We start from the raw sequence: 20,390 nt of genomic DNA on the forward strand, positions 1-20,390 counted from the left end.
TCTAACTAATATCAATTATTTCCTCCAGATAATTGGAGCCCGTTTTGGTTGCACGAATGAATAATGATCATGTTAATAACAATAGACTGGGACAGCCCTAGAAAATGAGATAAAAAGAAACGGGGAAACGAGGGTTGTCGAAGCTGCTGTATAACGAACGCTGTCGTTGACGGTGTTATTATAGCTATTATCGTCGTTAACAAAGTTGGATTGGGCGAGCATACGAACAGCAGCAGTAACAGCAATAGCAGTATGGGTGGTGCAAGGGGGCAGTGATCAAACGCTGAAAATCGAGGGGACCCCAGATCCAGTTCTCGCACAACACAGAATCGGCATTGTCTGTGACCGACAGTTAGACTAGGTAGTTGACCCGGTATAACGTTAGTGACAATGCGGCAGCTTTGAGACATAAGGATTCTTTGTTTAATTACTTGGCAACCGTCCACAGGCTGCTTTTCCGCGAACAGGATTTGTATGCAGATTACCTCGTTCTGAGCACCGGCTACATATCCTGCTATACGTGGCGTGCCACATTTTGTATACTTACGTGACGACTCCTACAAACCAAACGAGTGACGGTTAATTGTCAACAAAACAGATGTATGCAACCGCTATAGGGGTCTTTGTATATGTACACATAGAATGGCCTGACAGATATATCGCTTGTAAATATGTCCGTATTTAGATTTTTTAATAAGCAATAAAATAAATAGATTTTCAGCCAACAATAGCCTGGAGTTGCTGGAGTTGTATTAATTTCAATAACCTGCTTAGAATGTAGAAGAGTTGTTACAGACGCAGCACTCGTTCCCGTGGGATTCACCTAATTATTGTTAAAGGTGAACTAGTCCTTTGCTGAATATAACGAATCCTATCGAAACAACCCTGTCGTATTAAATAATTTTACGTTTCTACTGTGTGATCTGCCGCAAATGGCACGGAAAGATCGTACGATTCTATTAGATAATAACAAGTTTTATTCGTTATATGAAGATACGTTTTACTTAGTGGACGGACTCGAAGTATTCTTCGAAGTTCGTTATAGACCGTACAACTTTATTTGTCCATGCATTTTAGTCGACCTAAGAATCTACGGTATGTAGAGAATATTTGGCTCTTGAGAGCTTAATTACAGATTACCCGAACAAGTTACCCAAAGCACGCACGAGCGGAAGTCAGAACAACATATAGCGATTTTTCCAATAAAATTGATTTCCCCTTTGTTATGGTTATAGGTTGATCGTTGTATCCAAGTCGCTTAACCCGTACAAAAAAAAAATGATATATATTCCATAGCTTTGCGCAAAAAGCTTCAGTCTAACATTTGACACCAGGTGAATAGAGGTATAGAACTAGCAAATACATTCAATCAGTAAATGGATAACTTGATGTTTCACATTGGTTGATCTTTTGTTTCGACATGATGCACACCTGTGACAGTAGAGAATACTTTCGTACGCCTTGTTTTACGCGCGCTCGTATATAACGAACAACCAAGGCCAAAAGCCGACGGCGCCTTGAGACTTCACCGATGACTAGCTCCTCTTATTCTGCTACGATTCGCCCTCCGTCTCCAACGTCACCGGGTGAGGTCCGGCTCGGCATGCCCAATCGTCCAACTCAGGAATAGTAGCCGCCGATCCAGCACAACCCGGCCCAAGCAAGTGGGCCAGAATAAGAGTGACGCGTCGCTATCGGACACACGAATATCGTAGTACATTTCAGCCAGAGCGCTAGCTACCCCTCCCCCAATCACACTAAATAGACGACTTGCAAATTTGTACCATGAGCGTGGGTTTTAAAACTCCCTACACTTGAACTCTTCAGCTGTACTGCACATTGGTCCAGCTGTACATTGAACGGTGTAGCGCTACGACTGCTGCCCAAGCAGACAACATTAAAGCTATGGCAGGCACTGAAAGCGCCATGCACGAGGCAAGCTGAACTACTGCACGCCGCACGCCGAAGACTTTAGCCAGCAAACGCGCAAAAACGAATCTCTTGAAGAAACGCTAGGCTGTCTCGGCTAGTCACCGAGTGCCGACTGCGAAAATGTTGGTTCCAGCACTGAACGGGCCAGCCGTCCAGTTAGACAGACGACAGATCAAGCAGCCTAAAGCAAACCCGAAAGAACTGCGTGGTCGAGGGTCGTGCAGTAGTGGGATTGGCTAAACAGGAGAGAAGATCGGGAAAGGTAACGATGACGACGACGACGCGAAAGTGTCTCCAAAAGGGGAGCAAGAAGAACGAAGAGAGGAGCAAGAGATCAATCTTGTTAAAGCTCTTTCCATCGTGCGAATAGCAAGCGGATAAAGGCGGTAGTTGAAGCCAGTAGCCCATGTACATCCTGAATCGGAACCTATCCCATGTTGCTCGCCTGTCTGGATGGCTGAATACTGGCAACTGCTGCCGCTTAAGTCTGCTGTTTCTACAGTCAAAGGAAGCTTGTACGCATGTATGCCTTTTTTTTTTCTCCATCGTTCTTACTGTTTTGTTGAATGTGATTGTATGCGCATCAACGATGTGAATTCAATGCCGCCGTCGCCGTAGCCTCTGAGTGGTCGGCTTAGTCTTGCTCCTAGAATTTACCAAATCACATTGCCGCGTACGACCTAACCGGCCGAAAGATACCGAGTGCAACGTCAACAACAGCAGTAGCTGTCCTACAGCAACAGCAGCAGTAAGCGTAGATACAGCTGGAGCTCCATCTGCTCACCCTCTTCGTGTCAATCTTTCCTGAACCGCTGTTGCTCGGGGGAACGAAAGAGTAGTAGATCACTCCACTTCTGGAGTCGCTCAGTCGAAAATCTGTAGGGCTTGATGCTGGTGCCGCCAACAGGCTCCCACACTTGAGGCTGCCGTTCTCATTGGGCTGGGTGGGGTGGTTTAGGATGACCTAGTCTCGAGTAAAAAAGGTAAGATGGCCTGTTCATGGACAGGGCAAGTCCGACCCGATTGACAAAATAAGACAGCACGCTCGTTGTAGCATGCCTAAAAGATTCGACTGGATACATTCTGATCTGTTTACCTTTTTAAGTATTGGACCAGGGTTTAGCCGACTGACAGATGGGTGCCGCTGTTTACTATCGAAGTACACACTGGAAGGGGCTTCACGCTCTGGCAAAGCGGAAGTGTATTGTTCCCACTCGTTATATTTATCGACACCACACAATCATCAAAGCCACAAAATAGCGCCCAAATATACGCCGAAATTCAATTTACATACGGATTTAATTACCTTTAGAGATAACATGCAATTTGGTCTAGGGACTGTTGTACGAAAGAGCATGGGATTTAATATACATGAATGATGTATTAGATATACTGCGAAGGAACAGATTCTATCATCGTGTTTTGCCTCTTACAAGAACAGTGAGTGAACAAAAATGAAAGATGCGGGTCGGACAAATTTTATATGGGCCAAGTGCGGGAGTGAGCGGCAGGCCGAGTGGAACGGTGGTACGACGGCGAAATGATGTGATGATGTGGAGTGTCGGTGGGGTGGTGATGGTTCCGGAGCGAAGCAGAGCTAAGTCCAGCTGTGGAGTTCAAGCGGCCTCGTAGCAGCCGCCCCCCGTTTCTCTCTCTCCAGTTATTCGATTCGCCTATTGTGGCCTATTTTTGGCCCTGCGACAAAAGATGTCAGGGAAACTGGCTAAAATGGCCAGGCAAAAATCGAATACCTCGCTCAAGAAACGATCCTAACAAATGCACTCCAGCTGCACAAACTTATTGTACAATCCTACATGTAGGCAATTGCAGTTATTCCAGTAGACGGCAACAGCGGGGTATTGTGCGCCCACACACACAAAACAACAAGCACATGTGGACAATATTTGGAAGCAATACAGATAATACAACTATTTGTTTGTACAGAAAAATTCATTTGATTCTATTGAAGTCAATCTGCCTTATAAAAACACGTATTTTTGAAGCTTAATCAAGTAAAGCCAAAAACAAACATATTCCTGACAAGTTGTATGTGATATGGCTTGTCTATAAGCACGTTCTGTTTTTGCCTTCCTATATAAAATGGATAAACGAACGGTCATGGATAGAGCCAACTATTTCGATTCAAGTCCGTCCAACTTATGCTGCGAAGTTTGTAGTTTCCATACGTACACGTTGCTCCATACACTGTCCTATCGACAATATGATTCAAAACACTTTGGACTCCAGGCATATCATTCGTTCCGACAAACGTTCAACTTTATATGGCTGCCATAACAGCACAGCATCCTGATAACAGTCGTATTTCATTTTGATATCTCGCCCATACTATGGTTTTGGCGTGCGCGTGTGTGTGTGTGTGTATATAATAAAAGTTCTCATAGAACATCTCATTTTATCGAATCAAGTCGATAACACCGATCAATCTGCATGTTGCATTGAGCCCGTCCACGTCGTCTTCTGGATGTTCCTTAGACCTCTGAACGAACCAGCGGAACGGGCGTGATACGTATAATGTCGTGTTTAAGTATTCCGCGTCAGGAAATGTTTGTCGAAACGGCACAAACATAGCACCAGCGCTTCTGGCAAGAACAAAGATTCGCGTCTGCAGGTATTAATCAAAGATGTCTAACAACTAATTTTCTGACGGAAGAGATTGGCGAACCGAACTCACCGCTTCGACGTGAAGACGCCACCAGCATCCTCTGCCGCCGCCGCCGCTTTCCACTTAAGTCGGAATAAACGGCCTCCGCCAGCGAACAGCTAAATATCGATTGATTTAACTTGAATGTATAAGCACATTGAACAAGTGAGTAAGGTCCACGTCAAACCTGGACTAAAGATCGACCCACTTTGCAAAAATCGATCTTAGGAGTAGCACCTTTAACAAGTCTATTTACAGCTCGAAGAAATGCTAAATAGTAGGTCTTGTCTTCAAAACATACAAACCCAGTGCATATATATTACTGCTGCAAGCACTACTTCACGCGTCCGGTGTGTGCTGAGATAGCATCGTCATAACACAACGCGTAAACACCAAATTCAGCCGTTGTGAATATGGATAATATGCAAGTGCATTTATCGTTATGACCCCACGTACAAGCGTTATATCTATATATTATAGGGAAGTAACGGCTAGACATATACATATGAGGATAAGTTAGGTGTTCCTGTTTAAGACCCACTCAGTTTACAATTTTCCGCTAAGGCTACAAAATTTGTGAGTTTTCTCCTCAACCGCGTTCTGCTACGCTTGCATTCCCTTACAATATAAAGAGTCATGTTTATGCGTTCTGCCCATTACAAAGGCCTAAATAGATCCGCGTTAATTGTAACTGTAGGTCATGTTTTCGTATACAAAAGCTTGTCCTACGTTCACTTCTATGTCTAGTTAACAAAAATGTTCACATGGGTAGGGAGCGTTTATGACCCTTGTTGCAATACCTGGGCTGGGGGGTTGGGTACCAGTCGAACCCAAATAGATTCGGTTGTTCGATCCTGATGACTATTTTTTCCCCTGGCTGAGCTTCACTAACCGCCCGCCCTTCTACCAAAAAAAAAAACGCTTCGAAATAACTGACTAAAAAAAAGTTATTTTTTATTCCTTTCTTTGAACTTAACCTATCGAAGGGTGAAAATTAGTAAGGACTAGTTAACTCAATGGCAGTTTAATGACATACGCAAGCGGTGAAATGCTTAACCCTGCGATCGCATCGACACGATTCTACGCAAAGGTAAATAAAAGCACACACTGGCGATAGCGCCGTGACAACTTCCACGTTATTTTTTGCAACACCACCCGCTTTTCTCTGCAGTCTTATGTCGGCGGTCCGAGGTCGATAAAGACATCAGACAACTTTCCTCATGAGAAAATACCCTGCATTGTGGTAGCGATTTTCATCCAATAGGATTTCGTCAGCTTGTGCCCCGCGGTGTGCAGCTGCCATGACAGGTGCCTAGAGAGACTTGTTATGGGTGGCGGCAATGGAATCTTCGCGTCAAAATGAAACGAAAAGGAAAAAGTTTTTGTGGAAAAAAAGACGTCTAAGCCAATTCTGCATCTGAAAAAGGCCATGATTTATATTTGGTGGAATTATAACCGGCTTATACACTCGCTTACATCAAGTACATACCTGTATATAGTTCAGTTGTACTGATTAAGCGAAGCTCTTCGATAGGTAGAGGTCCGACACACAAGGCGAAATCATCCACCTCCACGGCAGTGTCAAAGCAAATATATAACAAGGGACATTCATAAACAGCTTTCTATGAGTTGTTTTTACAAAGGACCACATTTTCTAGACCTTGTGCCGACGTATCACATCTTTCCCGTCTACTGGCAAATAAAATTCATATCGATACATTTAACGATGTGAAGAAGGTCCCAAACACCGGTTGGGGAAGTTTTTCAGCACCAAATCAGGTGATTCCAAACCAGTCATACTGATTATGAAAGAAAGAAACGTAATGGAGAGTAACGATAAATGCCCAATAACTTATATTGTTTCTAAAGGAATGTTATGTCTTTTTTAAATTAGTAACGGACATCAACTTCTAAGGAAGCCAGTGGCTTAGCGATTCTCTCGTACTGAATGCTAAACACGTCCCCCAACTTGCCAGTTCTATCGGCTAGCACACACAATGAAATATATGCTCAGGATAGCTTTTGAAAGTTGTAACAAGAATACGACGCCATCGTATGCTATATTTTATCTGCCCCCATTTACCGTTCAACGTAGCCAGCTTTTGCCTGCCCTCACTCGAAATGTTGTTATTTGCTGTCTGTAAGCAGTCAGTGGCTTGCCCGAGTACACTTTCAGCGGCCCACTAGTGCAAAAGCCGCATCTTTCGACCTGGGCAAAAATTCAGAAGCGATTCGTATTACTACTAGAATTTTACTAGTATAGATCAATTCTCTTCTATAGGCTCCAAAGCGTTTTCAGTGTCTTAATTAAACACCAAACTGAGAACGACACGGTTAAGTGATAAGTTCGTTCGCAAGTGCCGCTCAGTTTCCGCGAACGATTCGCGTAGCCTTCGTGAGTGCAATGGTGTAACAAAAAGTCGATGCGTCTTCAATCAGTGTCTTCATCGTGTTAACGCTTAACCGACTCTTGTATCTTGTTTAGTAGTTCCATGACGGAAGCTAAGTAGAAGTTCCAGTACACTGCTAGCGTTCGTCCACTGCGAAGCCAGCAGAACGACTGATATTCAATCGAAGGAGAAGCAGTTGAATTTTGCGGCGTCAATCGGTAAATCAGACGTCTGCGCACGTAAACGTCAGAGAGCTGTAGATATCCCCACAAATTGCAGTTTACCCAATAGGTATCTATAGACTGACTAAAATGATGTTTGAGAGACATAGCGTATGCCTTCAGTGTTTTGGCCAAGATAGCAAATTATGGTAATTTCAACAGTAAAATCAGCAAACATTCATGCGTGGAACGGTGATAGTAACGTTGCTAATAAAGACGTAATGTTTACGCCGCCGTATCTAGAAGCAGTCAGTTTTTTGCAGTCGCTACTGTTAGCTATTGAATTGTGGCCAAGCATGAGAGAAAGCCATTCAAATATGATGGATAAGATCAGAGAATAGGATTGTCTTTATAAAATATTGTGTGTAATGATCCGACTGTCGTGTTACCGGATGCATACATGTAGAATCTTCTTGCCTATCCGAACACTAGCAGTAGTCATTGTGTGTAAAAAGATGTGTAGATGTAGACATCTCGTAACAAATCATGAGAAGTTGAACTGAGTTGGGTCCGCGTTGAGGTTAGTGGCTGTGGATTGTTGTAGTTATCGCCGATCGCTGTACAAGCTCGATGGACGGCGTCGCTTACGGCTATTAAATAGACGGATGGCAATGGTAGCTGTTAGGAGCTACATAGACGCGAAAGGACGTCGACTGTTGTGCCTGCCTTTATGTTTTCTTTTACTCGTAGAGTTGAATTACAGAATCGCGCAATGCCACACTACGGCGTTCTCGGCATCCAGCGTTTCGTCAGCCGACCACTTTAGCGGCGATCCTGGAATCAGCCGTTACGACACTGGAGCAACGAGGGCATCATCAGCGCCGGTAACAACGTCAAGGTGCAAAGTCCACCGTAAACAGACCCGGCAATAGCAGCGCGAGTTGGCTTAACCTATAACTGACATTTTGCCAAAGGAGTGCTTTACCGTGCTAGCGACGAGGGAAAATCACTTTACGAAGAAACAGCATTCCTATATATATATATATATGCATAGACAATGCCAGTAACGGAAGGTAAAATAGCGCAATTATAATAAACAACGATAGCAAAAACACTACGATGAACGGCGCCGTCGATTTTGACAGGTGCCATCACCAAAATCAAACACCGATTGTGGCAAAAATTATCATTGGCGAATAATTACCACAACAAAAAGCTTCTCAAATGTTTATGTCACTGAAATCAAGATCATATGCTATAACAGCTATCCGTTTATGTCTACTGCGACAAGTGAGCCTTCGATTCAGAAGCGTCCTACTATGTTTAACTCTAACAAACGCACGTTGATTTTAGGTTTTGACATGGTAAAGCTTTCACTCTGTTCAAGGTTGACAATGGGTCAGAAATTTAATACAACAATTCGCGTGTTACTGGATTTTTTCCTTCGACCAGTTGTCAAAAAATAAGCCTAGATGGGCCACTGCATTTCGGGCGTATATATCAAGTCGATGCCAACTCCACAAAGAGACTAGATAAATTACGTCCTCTCAATGTATAACTCAGCTTAGTAGATATATATTTCAGATAAGGTTAGGGCATCATATTTTGGGTCATTCAGCGGTGTTTCACTCTCTGCTGCTCTTCAACGAAATTATCACGCTTTTATTGTCGAAAACGATATTGTCGACATATATAACATTGCGTATAACCAATATTTCGATCAGAGATCACCATAGGTTTGAGCTGGAATTATACCTAAGCACTATATTTACATAGAACTCAGTCCGATTAAGCTGGTTTTGCAGACAAAATGCAACTCGTCGATGTGCCAAGACCTAGATCCTTCAAAACTCGGCTTTGGACTGTGTACGCTTGAATCAATGGTAGACAAATTCCAACCTTAATCCGCAGTAAAAAGTTATAATGAATCGCTTTCTTTAACTACTATTACAGCCCTTTCTATGCAGAAAACAATTTTCCCTTTAGCTTTGACGAATTACGAACCCTTTCGCATGAAACTTACACTTGCCCATATAGCTCCACCTATGGTCCATATCATCCGATTTTCAAGGGCTATATGCGCTAAAGACACAGGTGTTCTCAAGTGATATTATCCCGAAAATAAATGAATCGCACCCAATCTACATTCAAGGCCACATTATAATACGGGAGTCTTTAACGAATATACTGGTGTACATTTTTTCTCTCCAACGCTGGTTTTTGACAATGTTGTTAGACACATTTCGACTAAATGGGCCCATTAGTTAGCTGGCGGCAGTACAAATCACTATAAAGCTAGATACGATCCATTTCGATGTCATGAAAAAGTTCAGTGGAAGTTCGCTCAGCTATCCAAACTTGGTTTATTAGAACATAACTAAAAGTGATGCGATTGGCTTAAACTTAGCGCCATCTTTGTTTTTCTCAAGAACGATCATTCCAACGTTCGGCAAAGATCCAAATCTCCTGATATGGGGTTGGGCTTTTGAATGTTGATTATTTGCTCACATCCTATCAATGGCCATATTAGCAGCACAATGAGGTGTTTTGACCGTCCGCTAACAGGTAAAATCGATCCCGCATAGTTTTAATAGAGCGTACGGCTTCTGGACGACTACGCATTTCTTTACAGAATCAGTCGGCATTTTCCGGCATCAACTCGTGCGAAAAATGAGAAATGACGATGACCACTTGCACCGCATCATGTACTAACATTTAGTACTATTGTATATATGTATGCTCCTCATTCAGTTTCCTAATATAGTCAGCACTTTTACCAATGTGAGCAATTGTAGGTTGCGCATAGATAGAAGCACAAGCAGCAGCGGTAATCGCAGACCCAGAATCTTTCTCCCTCTGTTCCTGGAGCCGTCGTTTGGCGGTGCGCGATCACTCACTCACTCATTCACTCACTCACTCACTCACTCACTCCCTCCCTCCCTCCCTCCCTCCCTCCACTCCACCTGCTGCCAACTACACCTATAGTATAGCACCCGGACAAGAAAACACACATGAATACACCGCGTCCCTCCGTTTCTATTATGGCAGTGTGGTTGGCCGACTCTGTGAATAGCACGACGGAGATGACGACGACGACGACGACGCCGCCGCCGCCGCCGCCGCCAGCGTCATACCGCTTCGTTCGACGGCTCAGCGCGAGCACAAGCTCACACCATCACCGACACGAAGGTAACAACTGGCGAATCGTAGTTCCTTCAATATCCAATCTTGCTGTCCATTGGTCGGCCGGTGTCGCCCCATGAGCCCCGCCATTACGACCAGCATAGGGTAGTATGACACACCAAATTCCTTTGTAGTAGGGCAGTTGCGCTGTTTGAGTGACAACGCTGCGGCGCCAATGCCGTTGCGTTGGGGTTGCCTGAATGCTAACGATAGGTGGACACCGAGTCGGCAGGATGGTAAGCGTCAGTTCGGGAAGGGTTGAACCGCTGCCGCCGTCGTCACCACAATAACAATAACAGTGCAGAGGACGAACGATGCGTGAAATTCTATCATTAAGGGCCGGCCGCCAAAAAATCGCAACGAAGAAGCATATAAACGCCATGGACGACGATCTGAACTCATCCTGATGGAACATTTGAGAAATTTACAACAATGGGTCAGACTGTGTCAATTAGTGACGACTGGGCATATATATATATGTATAAATCGCCTTAGTGTGCTTGTCGTGTACCGAAATCGAATTTTTCCAATTGAAAACAGCTCGTGGTTAGCAAAGGCCAAATAAAATCATGGTAAATCTTGCTGTGGCGCTTATCAATGTTAATGCCAATAGGATAGCCACACTCTCTTTACCTGCGGCCACCATCAGCGTCAAATGGCAATTGTTATTTGAAGTTAGATACACCATATTAAACATGTCACAAGGTCATACTTGTCGCCTGAGGCAGGCACATCTCGCTTATAGGCTGGGCTTAGATCACTGTCATGCGTCCAGACCAAGCACTCTGTAAACACGTTAAATTTAAGCTCAGTCGTATGTTCGAATCGAGAATTCAGTGGTTATAGGTCGTCATATAATATATTCGATAGTGAAATTGCTCATATAGTAAGGGGGCAACGCTTCTCATCATTCAGCAATAACCAACTGTTCTAATCCATTTAAAACAGATATGTATTTGATACGCTATACGACCACATGCTGACTATTTAGTCCTATGAAACCATACCACATGATTTACAGATCGACATCCTGTGGTTGATATCCGTACAGGATATCAGGATTTTCTACTGCGTTACGAGCTGTGGATGCTTGCTGAAATGTTCCGTTTTAGATAGAAGATCATAGTAGAGATTCTGGCAACAGTAACCACGGACCGATTTACTCGTTAAGCAAAAGCTAGAGTGCGGCACATCGCATCGAATACGGTTATTTTAACAGTCCGCTTTAAATTATTAATTAATTAAACCTTACTAATACGATTAACATTAGCAAATGGGTATTTTGCTTCTGCAGATACAAATCCCAGACAGCTATTACAGTCATATCAGAGACAATTGTATATCATTGTTAGAATTACAGTCGCAACCCAAGCCCAGCCATAATTTAGGTAACCGTTGGTGCTGTTAACATGATTTTTACAGGACTGCTTCACGTTCACTATCGAGTGATACATGTTTCACTTCGACAGGAACAGGTAAGATATAACCGTCTCTAGTTCTAGAATCATTTGTCATTTTTTCTCCTTGCCGTTTTAAGGTTGTTCGACACCGCTCGTACTAAAACAGGATTAGAAGTGAGCTATAAATGTCCGATGAGTTTATCAAAAAAAGCTATACTGCTTCGTCCTATAGATGGTAGTAGATAAAAACAGGTATCTAGCAGACAACGCTATGCTTTATGTTGTTACGTGACAGTTGGATAATCTGAATCGTGATGACATGCCGAAGAGAAAAATCAGCCAAAACGCCTATAAAGATACAATGTCTTCTCTCAAGATGTTTGAGGTATAGGACTGTGCCGTATGCGAGTAAGATGTCTTCCACTCAATCATGCGCATTATTGATCAATCAGAGAAATGCATAATATCTTGACGAGAAAGTGAATGGGAATATACATAAGTAGCTAACACAAATAATTAGTTACCGAGGAACTAATCGTATCAATCAAAACAGCCAATTTCGTCGTAAACTTTTGTTGTATGTTTAAACGAATCAGGAATGTCTGCGACAGTTGATAGGCTACTCTGGCGCGAGGTTCTTCTAGAGGAGAAGCTTTTGTGCGGATAAGCGACGGTCCTAGTTTTCGTTTCAGCTGGCCTGAGGCCTGGATAGAATTTCGTCAATAGCAACGTGTGGATAGCTTTCCAGTACTCAAGTGGCTCTAGGATCCTTGAAATATTTCTCCAATTCGCATAGGATGTCGCTAGAATGGGGGCAGGAGGTGGACTCAGCGGAAAGTATTGGTCATTGTACCGTGTTCTCGCAGCGAGAGATTCGGAGCTCTGCTGTTACTATATACCTATATATCATGCGGTATTTCATGTGTTAGCTATTAACTAGTGCTCCTGAAGTTGAGTCACTTGACAAAACTGAGGTAATATCGACAAAAACGATTACCTACAAGTATAGGCAAGCCGCAGCGAACATTTTAAAATCACTGCTCTCTTGGCGTTATGCAGTGTTGTTGCTGATAGGTCGCAGACATTTTTTGTCACTGAGTATGCTGTAACGGAAATTAAATCTTTTCCAGAGCTACATCTAAATAAATGTGTGAGTTATCCAAATTACTCTGTTTGCTATAAACGTAGACCAAGTAGTTTGTCCTTTGAGGCTTATACCTACTACATATACACAGCAAGAATAGGTGCGGATAGGACAGGTAGCCGTAACTCTTAGCGACTCGAGACGAATCCGAGTCCGCAATCAATTAAATAGTTCTCAGTCTTAAATACAGTGGGTTAAGGGAGCCAGCGGTATATGAAGAATGGCCTTGACATGCCTAACAGTGGAACAGACAGGGCATCCTGGTGCTCCTGTGCACGGTGTTTGACAAATTTCGGATTGTTCGTCGGAAGATAACGAAATTTTGGCCTTCTGTATTCTTCAAATGGTAGCGTTCTCGGAGACTGTAGTTAGAGACAACTGGCAACACGGACGACAAGTTTTTTTTTGTTGTCACGAACACGAAATAGTTAAGACATTCGCGAACTGCCGCTCGAGCTGCAGTAAACTCTAATCTGTTTCTTTTTTCAGAGGGCAAAGGTACTTTACCATGAATAGGATTTTCAAAAACAGGGAACCAAGTGTCGTTTCGTATAATCGATGCTCTGATGTGTGGCCTTACGCGGTCTACTCGCTCAGCCGTGCAACTTAATGATGGATGTAAAATCCTCTCTATACAAAAACTATTCCACAGAATGACGAATATGAGCCCAGGTTTCAACATTAATATTAGCTAATACTGTCTTAGTTACTCTATTTAAAGCCAAGAAATTGTTGCCTTTTGCTATACCTTTAAGAATCAATCATTGTGCTTCAGCCATGATAAGAGGCAAAATTTCTATCGTACTAGATAACCAATGAGTAGACAGCGGCTAATCCTCCACAACGTCGCCGATTGACAAAATCGCGGTGTACAACTGTCCGTATTATACGTTGTTAGTACGTACTGGTTTTAAGAGTTTGTCGAAACGGAAGCAATCTAAAACGAACACTTTGGGAACATACTCGTTATGAGCCACTGAATAATGTCTTAGCTCGTTATCAATACGTTCGTGCCGACATTTTTTGCCATTTTAGCCGATTTCCACTTCTGGTAAATTCATGTACATATCAATACCGTCTGTGAACCTCAAAAACAACCCATCGTTTGAGCAATATACGCGTAATGGTCGTGTCGCCGAAACCGCGTTAGAGCCAAAATGCGATTGTACCGTTAAAGTGGCTGTATCAACTGAGACGACACGTTTCCTAACAGGACGATTACTAGCAACTATGGCTAAATATATTCTATAAAAAAAACAAAAAGCACTGATTGTTCCGGCTGCCTGACCACCCTATGAATCCTACCGGTTGGCTTAAAAAATATCCCCCTGTAATATTTGCTTACTTAAGTTACGCCGAACGCTATTGAAGAAATTCTGCAGTCGCAACACGGACCGTGTGCGGTTACTCACAGTCGGGTGCCGGCATCATATGTAATACTTGTTAAGTGTATTTTTTACTAATTTGATTATTTTCTCCTACATATCCTCGAAGTACCTACCCTCCTACAAATCTCTGAAAGAACAAATGGTAATGAAATAGACTTCTCACACATTCGTTCTTTCAGAGATTTAAATACTGCTCTATATTTTCTAGTAGTGAATTTGAGTCACGATGATCCAGCTAGTGCTCATTGCATCGATCGTAAACATGTTGGTGGTATTATTTGAATTTACGTTCGGTAAATGCTTATTTCAGCTCACAGGGAATAACGAGAACAAACGGAGTTGTCTACTAAATACCGTTCGCACAACCTAAGGTATTCTACTAGGTTGTAAAAAGTCAGTATCGAAAAATATCGCAATTATCCAGAATCATCTGTTCGGTGATGGCGTTATGTGTCGCCTTCACAGACATCTGTTCTTGTTCGTCTTGTTCGAGCATAACAAATAATGCTATCAACAGTGTTTTCTTCGTTCCGAAAGTCCGCCGCCACACTCAAACGTACGGTCCTGTTCAATAGAACAAGCGACAACACGTAATAGTTTGGTTAAAAAAAATCACCGCACGCATTCCCGGGTCGATGACTCTGCACGAGCGACTTCAGTTAGAAAAATGGCGCGTCGTTCGGCGTTCCACGCAACATTGCAGTAACATAGTGACACCCATGAACAGTTACTGATAGCCAAACCCACGTTCGACTGTAGCCGCGTTGCTTTACGTTAATGCCCTTGATTATCTGTTCAAGTTTTTTTTTCTTTTTTTTTTTTTTTTTTTTTTATAAGTTGACGCATGCATATAAGATTTACTAGATGAAATTAAATAAACGAAGCCGAGAATTTGGATTCTTTTGTTGTGACATGGAGCTTCAATAGAATTTTATTATCAAGCGCTTTGCGCGGCCGTTGTTTCTCCCTACCCGAGGTAGATATCAGTTTTCCACGATTTCAATATATTGTGTTCTTGTTCTAAATATTATACTATTGGTATTATGTTGTATTCATATATATGTTGAAGTTGTCATCATTGATGAACACATTCACACTTCAATCTAACGAAAACTGAATGTGGCCAACACGATCTCCAAGTAAGCCCAAAGACACTTCAGAATTGACACTTCGACAAAAAAAAGAACACATCTACATACATATCTCTTTCGCCTACCTTAACTTTGAACATCAGACCATTCTATAGCAGACGGACAACATGTATCCAACGTTTCACCGGTACTTTAATTGAAACAACTTAATTAGAAGTGATATCTCCAACAACACAAACAGGTTCCCTATGTCCTTCCAATGAGCTTCACACCGTATTCCAAAATCCTTGCAGTCCAATCCGACTATTCACGACTTTCCTGTGACAACGTATTCGACGTTTCGCACTATACACAAATAGAACTTTTCCAATTTCTCTAACTTGCCCCGGCGGCTTCCCGCCTTAGGGCACGACAAACTTTAACCACTCGCTTTCTCCTTACGAAAGCTGGGGTCCTGCGCTATCAAATTCAGCTCACAGTGAGTGAGGTGCGATTAACGCAATGTATTCAACTTGGCACAAGTTTATTGGTTGTAACTCCCCATATTTCGTCACATCGAGTTTTCCCACTCTTTTTCTACTTAGTTTTATGCATTGGCTCTTTACGATAGTCAGAACTTTTCACCCAGACTAGCCGTCGGACTGGCGCCGCTTCGTTGAAGTCGCAGTTATATGGAAGCCGTGTATCAGTATCCAGACGACGCACGGCCCGCCCTAGCCCAGAGTGAACTGCTCAGCTGCTCGTCGAATGCACGCCATTTCACGGCTTCACAAACGCAGGTGCTTCCCTCACCCAACTGGGCGAGGATGAGTGGTAAGGGTGGCCATAACAGGTCAGGGACATAACACGACAGCTGTCTCGGTCCGCCATTACCACGACGATGCCCAGCCACGACTTTATATGCAAGTGGGAAAGTCTCAAAACGAACAGAAATGAAAAGTGTGAAAACTTGGCTGGTCCCATGAGCTGCATGAACGGGACCCCGGACAGTTCACTGGGAAATAAATACCGACGACGAGTGGAGACACGAGCCTGTTGGAGTATGGGAGATTTCCTCATAAATGGATTGAATAAGCTATCCACACCCAGTCGTTAGATTTGATTCGTATGCGTTTTCGTAGCGCGCCATATTGTGTATGCAAGGTCAATGTTCACAGATGATTTTGCTGTACGTATTCCACTACAGTGTTATGCCCCATGAAAAAATGAATCGTTTTTACGTAGTTTGTTCATCCGGTCTGACCACTTGAGATGGCCTAGATTCTCTGTCCACATCTACTAATGCATCCACTATGGGCAAATGCGGATCTATCTTTCCCTTTACCTATATAGAAGATAGCCTGTCGAATACACCGCACGGGAGACCCGTATCTTATTAACAGCGGTAGAAAATATAGTGGATAGTTATACCAGCAAAATGGTTTTCATAATTTTAATCAAGACACCTTTCACGTAAAGGCACAATTGAGACATGCAGATAAACAGCTTTGTCTGCAGATTGTATGAAGAGGCTGGGCATATAGTTGTAACCCCTGCTTTGATAAACCATGATTTTATGGCCACTGGCGGACAGCATCGGATTAAAAAAAAAAATTAAATTAGTTAATATTGCTTACCTTCTATCCGAATAAAGGCAATTTGTTGATGAAAGATTGTCCACGTTAACATTTCATTTTATCTACAATAAAGTGAGCCAAGTACCTGTCTGTAGTAATTAAAAGCGTTTAGAAATCGCACGAAAAAGGTCTGATTTTCGAATAGATCTTTACTGTTCTTCAATGGAGATGCCTGTTCTTCTTAGACCCACTAGAGAAAATAAGCACTCCTTTATGCGTATGTGCTCATTTCCATTTTTAACACTTTCGCGGAATCATCTCCCTATATATAAAATCAAGGACCTGCTCCTAGCAAAAAGCCGCACTGGGTCCTGCTGGGTCTGTCCGAGGTTTTTTCAACAGCATTGTGGGACAGCGTGGTGACCCTACAAGCAGCTCTATGTGGTGAACCCCCCTGGTAACAATTTTTGGCAACACTGAGATTTGTATCAGCGATGGCCGTATGCCTATTTGTTCGCCAGGGCAGCATACTGTGTATGGTTAACACGCATCTCATTGATTGCATTGCCAGGCGATAAGTGCTTGGGCGGCCGATGGCGCTGACCGACTTTAAACCCAGTTAAACGTTACAGCCCATTTTGATCGGTGAAAAAAAGGTTGTGCACCGCCAGACTTTGGTTCTCAATTCCAACAGCCTACGTTAATCATAAAAATACATCATTCTGCCTAGTATTAAATATTAGGCATAGTTAAGTATTTCATTTCTGACTTTTGTTTTACATGAGTTAGCCAAGACAGCAAACATGCTACTAGAGTTTTCCAAGATCGGATAGAAATTAGGTCAACGAATGAGTATCTATTCATGAAGCACAGTATCAATGTACGGTAGCTGCACACATACACTGATACATACGTATATGCGGCGTACGTTTTGTCTTTTTTGCAAACAATTTATGAACATCGGTGGTTTTTATTTAGTTTAAATAATCAAGCATGGCGAGACTAGCGAATCAGTCATCAATAAGTGACGATGACACTTGAACAATCACACAGAACACACGCCAAGGCTCCGTTCGTCTAAGCTATTTTACCCTAATCAGCCATTGTCGTACGCCATCAATACTGCACTGAATATTGTCAAAAAAGCATATTTTCCCTTTAATTGAGAATTTAATAAACAGCTTAAGCTAATTCACCAGTGTCTCACCGATTGGCGCTTTCTACTTAGCCACACACACAAGTAATTGCCGATGCGTCTCACAAAAATCAGGAACATTCTCCTGCCGTTTTAGCTGGTCGTGGCTGCGCACGATCCTTCTACACATCGATATTTTCATAGGTAGAAAGCGCCCGTTCGTTGAATGGGTTTGCGTTTTTTTGCTTCTTCGTGGGTTTTCTGAGCAAGAACAGTATATGAGCTCACGTACAACCCATCAGTGGCTTCATATATACGTATGTATTAAAGACATTTTATAACAGCTCGGTAAATTATCACCATCGAACAACAAGAAGAAAACCGAACGTTTCTAACATAATCAGCTGGTCCACAGTCCCTCAGCTCGTTTAAGTTGTTTTTTTAGCTTGGATTTTTTAGCTTTGCCACGGCTGCTGCCGCTACCGCTAGTGATGACGGTAATGCCGATCAGGCGATCGATCTAGTCGTATCGATTACGGGGGTACTTCAACCACCGGAAAATGTTTCGCCGCTTCAATATGAACACAGCCAACGCTTGACCAGACCCTTTCAGGTGGCTCGGGTTTGACGCAATTGTGTACGACGCCGAGATCCAGCGACGTAAAATCTTGTTTGTGTTAATTCCGATCTGTTTTGGCAGATATGATGTACTTATATTTACAACTCGTAGCCTTTCTGAAATGATTTTAGGCTAGACAAACGCAGAATATATACAGTCATAATTGGTTTACCTGCTATATCAGCCTACGAAGCCAAACAAAAGCTTTATCGATTTTTATTATATTTTTATGGTATGTAACTAATCAATGTGCTATGTACAAAGTAGCAAATGGAATGTCTTAGTTGCAGTAGAATTGCTAGCAGGATTTTGCTATCATGTAGCATGGCGGCGGCCGATTTAAAGCATCACGTAGTTCGGTTATTACTACCAGCGAGAGTAAATAGATCCATTCAAACAATTACTTAAATCCATTTCGTTTTTAGGTGTTCAGCTAACTTTCGTATCGTGTAATCCCGGGTAAATGGGCGGATTCTCGAGTTCACTATGAAATCCTGTTGGGTTCTCTACACCGAGCGCCTGATTACTGGAAAGTTGTGACACCATCTGCGATGTAAACAACGAACAATTATTTAACATATCCATAGGTGTACATATATATATATCCTTGGATAAGAAAAGAGGATCCGAACACTTTGTCCTGCAAAAGCCACGACTTCATTTTACTACAAGGCTTCTAACAAACTCGGTACGCACCTATGTGCATGGTATAGGCGTACACCTAATGCCAAATTACAAACATTTTGGTGCTCTGCCATGAATCATGCTCGATGCATTTGTCTTTCCGTATCATCATCGTCGTCGTATCTCTAGACAGCTTCTCATCCGATGTTTTCGTCCTTATTGCTCCGCATATCGTCATAGTGGAGAACCCGGATGTCGGACGTCCATTACTCGAGTGATGGCCATTGACCTAACTACCGATCACTGGTGATCTTCCTTATTTGCTAATTAAAGCAGAGGGGCACAGAAATATGCAACTAACAACACAATGAATAGGTAACATGTCCTAAAGCGTCATAATAGTAAACACTGCAATGCATCACTGCAGTAGTGATCGTATCACGATCTGAACATAAGTTTGCTTCACGAGCACCTATTCATTCTGTTTCATTACCAAACACAACGCACTAGATTGTCTTGTCACTTACCCTACCCGGACGTCGGATCGGCGGCTATTACAGCAGATCGTACTTCAAGTGCGGGTACTTTTTACTAACCAAAACCTCTGCAGAGATGATCTAATTCGAAAAAAAAAACCCACGGGGAATAAATACTGTTTCTTGTTCTAAGATCAACACACTTTACGGTACCACGTTTTAGAACCTCTGTTGCGTATGAATAGCGAAGAAGTCTTAGCATTTTACTTTAGAACTACCTAGATCGATTCGCTACCATAAACACAGATGCGTAAGTAACAGTTTCCATTAACCAATAGGTAATTATAATTACTGTTGAAGGTCGGTGATGATACACATCAGAACTGAACATAGCATCTACCCCGAAAGCTTACTCGTCTTTTGTGCTGTCGTTTTCTCAGCATTTTTTTTTATCATTTCATATAACGTTAGGATCAACCAACCCTGTCTGATAAAGCTGTTTCGTGTTTACGTTGCCCTTGTCACATCCGGCCCACAAGCGTTAGATTGATTCTGTACGTAGTGCTAAGCTTTAGAAACGAGACCGTGTGGCATAGACTTAACTGTACGCCAGACGAAGTGATCAGCTT

General features: G+C 42.7%; 1 long non-coding RNA gene across 1 annotated transcript in view; it reads right to left on the reverse strand.

Annotated features, from left to right (window-relative positions):
• Window positions 1–16,087, reverse strand: part of LOC111269902 (uncharacterized) — a 43,125-nt gene extending 27,038 nt beyond the window's left edge. Inside the window, exon 1 of the long non-coding RNA XR_002685991.2 lies at window positions 15,477–16,087. This is a non-coding gene — a long non-coding RNA (uncharacterized LOC111269902). The remainder of the gene's footprint in view (window positions 1–15,476) is intronic.
• Between the last annotated feature and the right edge of the window lie 4,303 nt (window positions 16,088–20,390).

This window comes from Varroa jacobsoni, unplaced genomic scaffold, assembly GCF_002532875.2.
Source record: "Varroa jacobsoni isolate VJ856 unplaced genomic scaffold, vjacob_1.0 scaffold_1423, whole genome shotgun sequence".
NCBI lineage: Eukaryota > Metazoa > Arthropoda > Arachnida > Mesostigmata > Varroidae > Varroa > Varroa jacobsoni.